This window comes from Phacochoerus africanus, chromosome 2, assembly GCF_016906955.1.
Source record: "Phacochoerus africanus isolate WHEZ1 chromosome 2, ROS_Pafr_v1, whole genome shotgun sequence".
Classification (NCBI taxonomy): Eukaryota; Metazoa; Chordata; class Mammalia; order Artiodactyla; family Suidae; genus Phacochoerus; species Phacochoerus africanus.
The window spans coordinates 94,944,340-94,953,922 of NC_062545.1; the positions used below are offsets into that span (position 1 = coordinate 94,944,340).

A 9,583-nucleotide genomic window follows, 5' to 3' on the forward strand; every position below is an offset into this window, starting at 1 on the left:
CCTGGGTTTTTGTTGTTGTTTATTTGTTTGTTTTGCAAAACTCCTGAATACTCTGGCTCTTTACTTCCTTCTTCAGAGCAGTCTCGCTATCTTCTAGACTTAAGTCCTCAGTTCTGTTCACCAAATAAAACATAATTCTCAACTTTGAGATTGTGCTCTTTTTTTTTCTTTAGTTGACATTTTACTTCCCTCTTTCTTCATTATTCCTTCTAAAGTCATTCTCCACCTAATTCACTTGGTCATTTTCCCTGTTTATAAATAATTGTACAATTTTTTGTCCATATAGTGTATGCTTTATGTGAGTCCAAAGAAATACTTCTCTACTTGGAATAATGTACAATCCCTTTCTAAAAGAAGACAAATTCGCTTGAATTCCAGTGTTAATACAAAGTATTTATGAATTAACATTTCTTAAGTAAAAAAAAAAAAGTTAAAACTGAAATTTTGACTAGACACAATAGATATGCAATTAGAAACCTCACTCAAATCACTCTATGCCTGTCTTCAAACCAAAGGAATTAATAAAAATAAGCATCCTACAACTAGACAAAGGATATAAATCTAGTCAGATTATAAAGTGGGAGACTGGTTTGTGAGAACAACCTTGGAGAAAATCGCTGTAGAGATATGCCCTGTCTTTATCCCATACTTTGTGTGTGTGTGAATTTATGTGTGTGTTTGTGTGTGTTTGTGCATGTGCATGCAGTTGAGTGTAACTCTGAGAGCCTAGCATGATGTCCTCAATATTGGTGGGCACAAGGGACTGTGATCAAAAAAGTCTAGACCGGAAGGAGACTCGTGGAATCAGGCTAGTGTGGGTCAATGAGGTCAGGATACATTAACAGTCTTTCTGCATTAATAGTGTTCCTTAGGGCAGAGATGCATGGATGTTTCCCCACAGACTGCCATCGTGGAGTCATACAAGGCATTTTTTTTTTAGGGCTATATTAGCTGCATATGGACGTTCCCAGGCTAGGGGTCCAATCAGAGGTACAGCTGCCGGCCTACACCACAGCCACAGCAACACAGGATCCAAGCCATGTCTACAATCTACACCACAGCTCATGGCAATTCCAGAGTCCTAACCCACTGAGCAAGGCCAGGGATCAAACCTGCAACCTCATGGTTCCTAGTCGGATTCATTTCCACTGCCCCATGACAGGAACTACTTTCTTTTTCTTTCTTTTTTTTTAGGGCATACATGACTTTTTGAAGGACCAAACCAATAGAGTCACATAAAAGAGTGCAGAATTTTTAAAGTAATCCCTGGCTTTCTAAGGGCTAAGCATGGAGTCACTAATGATTATAAGTAATAGATATTTTCCTCCTATGTCAAGAATACCAGGATGAGAGGACCTAGAAAAAGTCACCAAAAGGAAATAAAATAAAAAGTTTTCAACATCCTTCAAGCCCAGAGACAGTAAGCCAGGTTGTTAAGACACCAGGTCAATAAAACTTTTGTGTCTTTTGGCTATTTTTTTAATTAGCCCTTGTCTAAAATCTAAGTGAAACTGGGTTCTGTATTACCTATTAAGGAAAATAAAATCCTTGGGTTTTCATCTAGGCACAGACAAAAAATAAAATCTCCCCAATCTATTAAACTCAAGAAAAGCCAGCCAGAGATAAGAATTAAAGTTTTATTTGGATTATATCTTTGTTACTTAAGAACTAATTACACTTAAATGTAATCTGTATAGGACCAGACCCAAATATTTTAAAAATAGAACTATTAGATATAAAGTTAGAAAAATCAGGAGTGTTTATGTGGAGGGAGTGTGAAACAAAACTGCCACTTGTGAATATGATATTGAGAGCTCTGATAAATGTCCCTTATAGTCTTAAACAGTTTTTTTTTTTCTGCCACCACTTTCTATATCAGAACAATTAGGGTTCTTTGGTGCAACATGATAATATTTGACTTCACTTGATAGCAATGCTTCACATACTTATTAAGTTCATTGTGTTTTTTTTCTCGATTGCCTGCATTATTAAAGGAATATTTTTGGTGCCAATTTGATAGGAAGTATAAATTTGGGTACTGAAAAAAAAAAGATGCTATTTAATTATGAGATTATAAGGTGATGGCAGTGGTGTCGAGTGGGTATTATACATACAGACTAGGCTATTTTCAAAAGTGAGAATACTCAGTTTTTAAAAATCTCTTATAAAGCTGAAGGGCAAACATTGAGAAGAACTAGAACTGACTTTTCAATGTCAAGCTCCCCAAGAAATCTGAATTTTTGAGTTTTCAGATGTTATTGGGAAGCAGAAAAACAAAAAAAAAGCATAACAGCCAAGGAAGCTTAATAATACAGGAATATATTGAAACAATTTTTTTCCTGCAAATGTTCATATACCCAAAAGTGATTCTCAAAACATATGGAAGATAAAGCTCCTTCTCTCCCACTTGGATAAAATGACCACTACATTTCACATTTTCTCCCTTCAACATGAATCATTTCCTGTCCTTCTTCCTTCCTTTTACTTCCTCTTCTGCAGATTCCTGTTGCCAAACTCTCTTACTTCCCCTTCCCTCTTCTTTAGGAAGAGTGATGTGAAAGACTCTGAAGGGCAATTGACTGGCTAATATTTCCTACAAAGTCAAATATAAGACTCCCCCCATCCTCACTCTGCCTAGAACTTTGAGAGGTTTTCCAAGGATAGTCTAGGTTTTCATTGATATTTCCAGCTTTTTTTGGAGTTTGAGGGTCCATCAATGCAGATACACTGCAGAGGCAGGTTCAGGCATGAATTTCCAGAGCAACATTTTCTCAGTACATCTTCTCTAACCCTCAGATGGTCAGGACAGTAGTTTTGATTTTGTAAGGTCCCTGCCCCTTATGGATTAACTCCTATGAACACATTCATAAGATCTAGAATAAAATCTAGAAAAAAATCAATGTGAACACAAGCACAAACACTCATTATGTCAGTAGTACATTTCTTTTTTAAGAAATATCTCGATAGATTACCATGTCAGTGTGGTCAGATGTTGATAGAATTCAAGTAAGAGTCATCAGAGAGTGTTCAAAATCGTTAATCATATTTAATGCAATCCTCTAGAATAAAGGTATGATGTATCTATAGCTATCTTTTTATCTATACCTACATATTTCTTAATTATTTGTTTCCCAACAAAAATATGTTATCTTTCCTGCTTATTAAACAAAACTAATCTGTTAAGGAAATATACATTAGAATTCCTGTATATCATTTATTAACTGAAGTCACACGTTGCTACACCATACATTTTTCATGGCACTTTTTACTTCTGCATTCCTTAATGTATAGATCAGGGGGTTGAGCAAGGGTGTCCCAATACTATAGAACACAGACACCATTTTGTCTATTGGAAATGTGATTGCGGGCGTGTGTATATGGATATACATGGGCCAAAAAATATGACAACCACAATAAAGTGGGAGGTGCATGTGGAAAGGGCTTTCCTCCTTCCTTCTGCAGTGTGGTTTCTGAGTGAGTACAAGATTACAACATAGGAGATAAGCAAGATTATGAAACTCACCATGCATATGGCTCCACTATTAGAAACAACCAACAAATTTATCACATATGTGTCCATGCAGGCAAGTTTCAACAAGGGCTGCAAATCACAGGAATAGTGGTCAATCACATTGGAGCCACAGAAGGTCAATCTCAAAGCCAGGAAAATCTGTGCTGAAGAGTGGATACAAGATCCCACCCAGGCCAGTTTCACCAGTGCACCACAGACTTGCCAGCTCATGATGTTTGTGTATCACAGGGGCTCACAAATGGCTACATAGCGATCAAAGGCCATGAGGATGAGAACAAAGATTTCCATGCAGCCAAAGAAATGGCTTGCAAAGACCTGGGTCATGCACTCGTTATAGGAAATGGTCTTCTTCTGAGAAAGGGCATCTACAATTAACCTGGGGGTTATGGTTGTAGAGAAGCAGGCATCAGCAAAGGCCAGATAAAATAGGAAGAAGTACATGGGACTCTCAAGTGTCCGGCTGGTCCTAATAGTCACTGCAATGAGAAAGTTCCCCAACAGTGTTGCAAGGTACAGAATCAAAAATACTCCAAATATTGCTTTCTGCTTTCCTGCATCCTGTGTCAATCCAAAAAGAATGAATTCGGTCACACTGTTATTTATTGACATGCCAATGGTTGTAGGTAAGATGCCGTTGACAAAGGCTTAATCTGCAGAGAGAAAAAGTGACACCTTCGGAAAATCAGTGGGTTGAACTCTGTATTCCTTTTGTTTCATGCACTGTTACTTCCAGTCGCCTTTAATCTGCTATGAATCTTTGGAAATTTGCAGATGTCCAAGCTTCTCCCAGGTCCATCTGTTGGTTCAGAAACTGGTTGCCTTGGATCCAGGTCTTGGTATTTTGAGAACAAAAAGTAAATTCCCTTAAGAATGTTTATTACAATGAAGATTGAGAACTGCATAAAGAATACGTCCCTTGATCAAATGAATTAAACACTTTAAAATTTAGCCTTCCTATAATAAATGGACTGCTAATATTTGCCTTATCTTAGTCTGAGTTTTCCTAAAAAAATCTTAGGAAAAAAATAAAATATAAAAATATTTTATATCTATCTACCTACATATATTTCAAGTATTTTGCAACATTTCTGTGTTTGTAGAAATAATAATAGCACTATTCCAATATGATTAAACATGGATATTGTTGGAGAAACCCTCTTGAAGAAAATATTATCAGTTTCATAACTTGCTTATGGCCAACTAATTTAAAGTGTGTGTGTGTGTGTGTGCGTGTGCATGTGTGTGTGTGTGTGTGAATATGTGTTGCATATGTGTTGCATAGGTGTACATGTTTACTAAATTATGCAATCCCTAACTACAGCCTTATCTCGTTTTTCTTTAATATCTCTTGTTTATTTGATTTTGCTATTTCATAAAGCAAGTTCATTTCATTTTTCTTCATGCAGTCTAGGCTAAGCTTGGAGGCAGGATTTAATTGAGAGTAATTACAGAGGAACCAGGACCAGAACTCAAACCTTTGTGCTCCATGGCAATCTCTGTGTCACCCTATGCCACCCTATGCTCCCTTGCAAAGCACTAGTCTACAACCATCAGGAGAGAGTCAGCATACAGCCTGGAAATCATAAGCAGGTAAAGAAGAAAACCCCTGACACATTCCATGCATGTCCTGACTCTCAGATGTATGCAAATGTCAGGTTGGGTCAAACAGAGAGATCATCCTTTTATATGTATATTTGAAAAATAATAGGGAAAATAGAGGCAATATAGAGATATGTGAAATATGGCAGGGATCAGAGAAAAATATGATTGCAGAAAATAGCCTGAGAAGGAAGAAGAATCAGGGGATGAAACAGTGAAAAACACCCAATACAAAAGCGAGCAAAGACCCATGTGAGGGATACAGAGGAGTTCGTCCTAGGATTTCATTAGAGAGTTTGTTTCCTTCTCTCCCACTCCCCTTTTTATCCCTTACCCCAGTCTCAGAAAGAGAATGTAATCCGAGGCTGTGAGGAGGGATACTGGTGGGTCCTGGACAATGAATGTAAGTAAGGTAAGATCAGGAAAATCAGTATCAGAGTATCATAGACTCACGGTATCAGTAGTATCAATGCATATTCACTGCATATCATCAACATACACCCCATCCTTTTCCTGTCATTGTGCTTTGCAAATAAGACATCGGCAGGTATAGAATAACATACCTATGCTTTACTCAATATACCCTCTTTTTTCCAATAAGAATAGGTTGGAGCCAGTGCTGCATCAAGAAGAGACCAGTAGAAGCTGGGGAACCTTGAAACTTCATGATTTCATCATGGAGGGAAACAATTTTATTGAATTACTTCTTTCTCAGGAGATAGAACTGCATAAAAGCAACTGTCCTAAAAACCCAATCTTGAATGAAAAGCAAGAAAATGGAAATTGTTCAGTTGGGCTAGAGAACTTACCTCTTCTCTTTATAAATGAAATGATATCCAAGTGGGAGCTCATAGCTTTTATTCCTTCAATTCAGATTTACTCTGAAGATGAATCCTGTGCAGTGTCTGCAACATGTAAATTGTACTTCAAATAGATCCACTCTGTTTTCTGTTGCAGGATCTATGGGGAGAGAGGATTCTCCATAGAGAGCCAGCCCTTCCTAGAAGGCATCGTTAGACTCTTTAAAAGGGTCCGTAACACCGGCAGAAAGTTTCTTACTTCTATTTTTAGAAATTTCTAGAATGAATAGGAAATACCCCCACTATACTGTGTTAGGAGCATCTCTAAATAGCCACTTACATTGTCCCAAATCATTCCCTGGCAGAGCATGTGAATTAAATATTCCTATTTCCTCCATCAGGTATTTACAGGAATTTCACAAAAAGTTCACAAATGTCCAGTTTTTGGAGGAACAAGGTTTCCACCCTTCCCACCCAATCCTGAAGGATTTGCTAAATGAGCCACTTAGTTCAGTTAATCCAGAATCAAAGCAAACATAGGGATAATTAATCCCAGACAAGGCTGCCAACAGGCAGATTCTGTCCACAGAGCCCTCCTCCCCTCCTCTTCATTCCTAAGGGACAGATGCCTCCCCTTTCAATTACCAAAGCCTCCACTCAGTCACCCTACTCCAGAAAAAACACACTTTCAGTCTACTGAGGTGTGGAACACTAAATGCTACCAAAGTTTCTGTCTTTTAAGTCAGGTTTTTTCTAAGGCAGACAAAGCTCTGAACTCAGGTAAAGATTCAAATAAATGGGATCTAATTGAATTCTAGCCTCATGATTTATGTTTCTGTGGCTTTAAGCAAGTTTCTTAACTTCTCCTACTGCATATTCTAGAAAACATTACTGTTAGTCATAATAATTCTTATAAATCCTAATTATACTTGTAAAATATAAATAGGGACAATGAGACTTTACTAATTAAAATCTCTACAATTTTTATATTTTGAAGTCAATTGGTCAATTAGAGGAAGAAAAAAATGTAAATAAAATATTTTTACTTATTTTTATTTTTATATCAGCTTCTTAAAATATAATTTACATGTAATAGAATGCACCATTTTTAAGCATACACTAGATGACGTTTGACAAATGTATATACTCCCTTAAATACCAACACATGGTAGGAGATTATTAATTTTATTCTAGTCAAAGAATCAGATTTTGGCTTTTTGTGTGTTTTCTCCATATTTACATTCTATTTTTTTCCCTTCTGCTCTTTAATATGTGGTATTGCTATATGGTTTTATCTGAGGGTATGAAGGACAATCTTTTCCATGCCATTTCCCAACTTCTGATGGTTTTTATATTTCTGTAATTTTTATTTATTAATGCAATAAGTATTTATTGACCAGAGTTATTCTAGGCACTGGAGATTTAACAATAATTTTTTAAAGACATAAATTAAATTTAATTTGAATGAAAAATGTTTCTGTGGATGTTCCAGGGGCTTGGCATTAGGGACAGAGAATGCTATTTATCTACTAGAATCTATTTTCCCCTTGCTCTGCAGTAACGGGGGGCGGGGGCTGTCTGCATTCATAACCACCTAAGCACAGCCTACATTCCAGGGTCCATTTGCATCTAAGTGTAATTCTGTGACTAATTTCCAGACAGTTGGATTTGAGGAGAAGGCTACACATTTACCTCCAGGCTGAGATCTAAAACAATGTATGTGTATCTTCTAAGTTGATTTTCCCTTCTTAAAATCTGAAACCAAGTTGATTGTGTTTCAACCTTAGATGGCAGTGCTCTGTGGCAATGTTTCTCAAACTTTAATGTGCATATAAAACTCCGAGGGTTAAATTCAATTTATGATTAATTAGGAATACAGTGTTTTATTAAACTTTTTATAAAACACTCTCCACATGAGTTGGTATATGTTCCTGAATAAGTAAACAAAAACCCCCACATTTTTGGAGCTTACATTCTAGTAAAAATAGACAAGAAACAATAAATATTATAAAATGTTGGAAGATGAAAATTGCTGTGTAAAAAGAGGGAAAAATGGAGTAAGATAAGGGGATCAGGAATGCGAGTGGGAATACTGTATTAAATATGGCCTAAGGCAGGCTTTATGGAAGAGAGATTAGAATAATACCTTAAGGAGAGGAGGATATTAGCCAGAGATCTCCTGGAAGAATGTTTCTCCTGGAAGAGAATTTCTTAGCTGAAGCAAAGATCACAATGTGAAATCCTGCGGTCAAGGAATTATAATGAAGCCAGTGTGGCTGGAGCTAAGAGATAATGACAGCTCCAACCAAGAAGGTAGTAGAATTAGTGAAAACATTATTATATTCTGCATATATTTTAGGCACATAATTTTATTTGTTTAACAAATTAGGTGTAGGTCTGTGATATAGTCAATGTTTTTGACTCCATAATTTCTGCCTGGAATCTAGAAAGATAGAAATTCCTGGGGAAAGTTACATCTAGCTTATGTTTTGGGTAAGAATAATCAGTCATTAAATATGAATATTCCTATCAGATTTATACAGGAATATATCAAGCAAGCTGTTGAGTATACAACTCCGATATTCAAGGGAGAGGTCTGCAGTAGAGATATAAATGTACAGATATAAATGAGGTCCATGAGCATAGAGATGGAATTTAAAGTCACCAGAACTTAATTTTATTTTAGTGTTTTAATAAAACATAGGAAATAAAACTTCTCCTTAACTTTGGGACCCTAAACACATGCATTTTCAGAGAAATTTAAGCTAATCATAATTCAAAAAAAAATAAATCTTCCTGATCATAACTGACCCTTAATAAACACTTTCCCCAGAAAATATTCCTAAAACTCGAAGCAAAATGCATTCTCTCATCCATGAGCTCATCTCTATATGATACTGCTTCTCCTTATCTCTTTTTCCCTCTGTTTATGTGTCAGTGCTAAACTGTATTAGATAGCAATGCTAAACTTGTGGAAAAGCTGCCAAAACAAGTAGTTTATGTATTTATGTATGCATTTATTTATACACAGTAGTTTGCACCTTTTAATTCCCTATCCATATTTTTTCCCTTCTCCACTCCCCTTTGGTAACTACTATAACTCTGAGTCTGCTTCATTTTTATTATTTTTGTTATATTCTTTCATTCATTTTATTTTTTAGAACCCACCATAGTTATTCATAGATATGCTATTATTTTTGATGAAATTATAAATGGAATTGTTTTCTTAATTACTCTTTCTAATGGGCCATTGTTAACATATAGAAATGCAACAGATTTCTGTATATTAATTTTGTATCCTGAAACTACCAAATTCATTGACAAGCTTTAGAGGTTTCTTGTCGGTATTTTTAGGATTTTCTGTTTATATTATCATGTCAACTGCAATGGCAGTTTTATTTCTTCCTTTCCAAATTAGATCCCTTTTACTTCCTTTTCTTATCTTATTGCTCTGCCATGACCTCCAATACTTTGTTGAGCAAAAGTGGCAATAGTGGGCATCCCTGTCCTATTTTTTTCATAGAGAAAATGGTTTCAGCTTTTCACTGTATGGCATTAGCTGTGGGATTATTACATATGGCTTTTATTATATTGAGGTATATTCCCTCTACACCTCTTTTGAGAATAATTTATCATAGATGGATGTTGAATT

General features: G+C 36.0%; 1 pseudogene; it reads right to left on the minus strand.

Annotated features, from left to right (window-relative positions):
* Positions 1-3,227: 3,227 nt before the first annotated feature.
* On the minus strand, positions 3,228-4,141 carry LOC125121135 (olfactory receptor 4C11-like; annotated as a pseudogene).
* Positions 4,142-9,583: the final 5,442 nt, after the last annotated feature.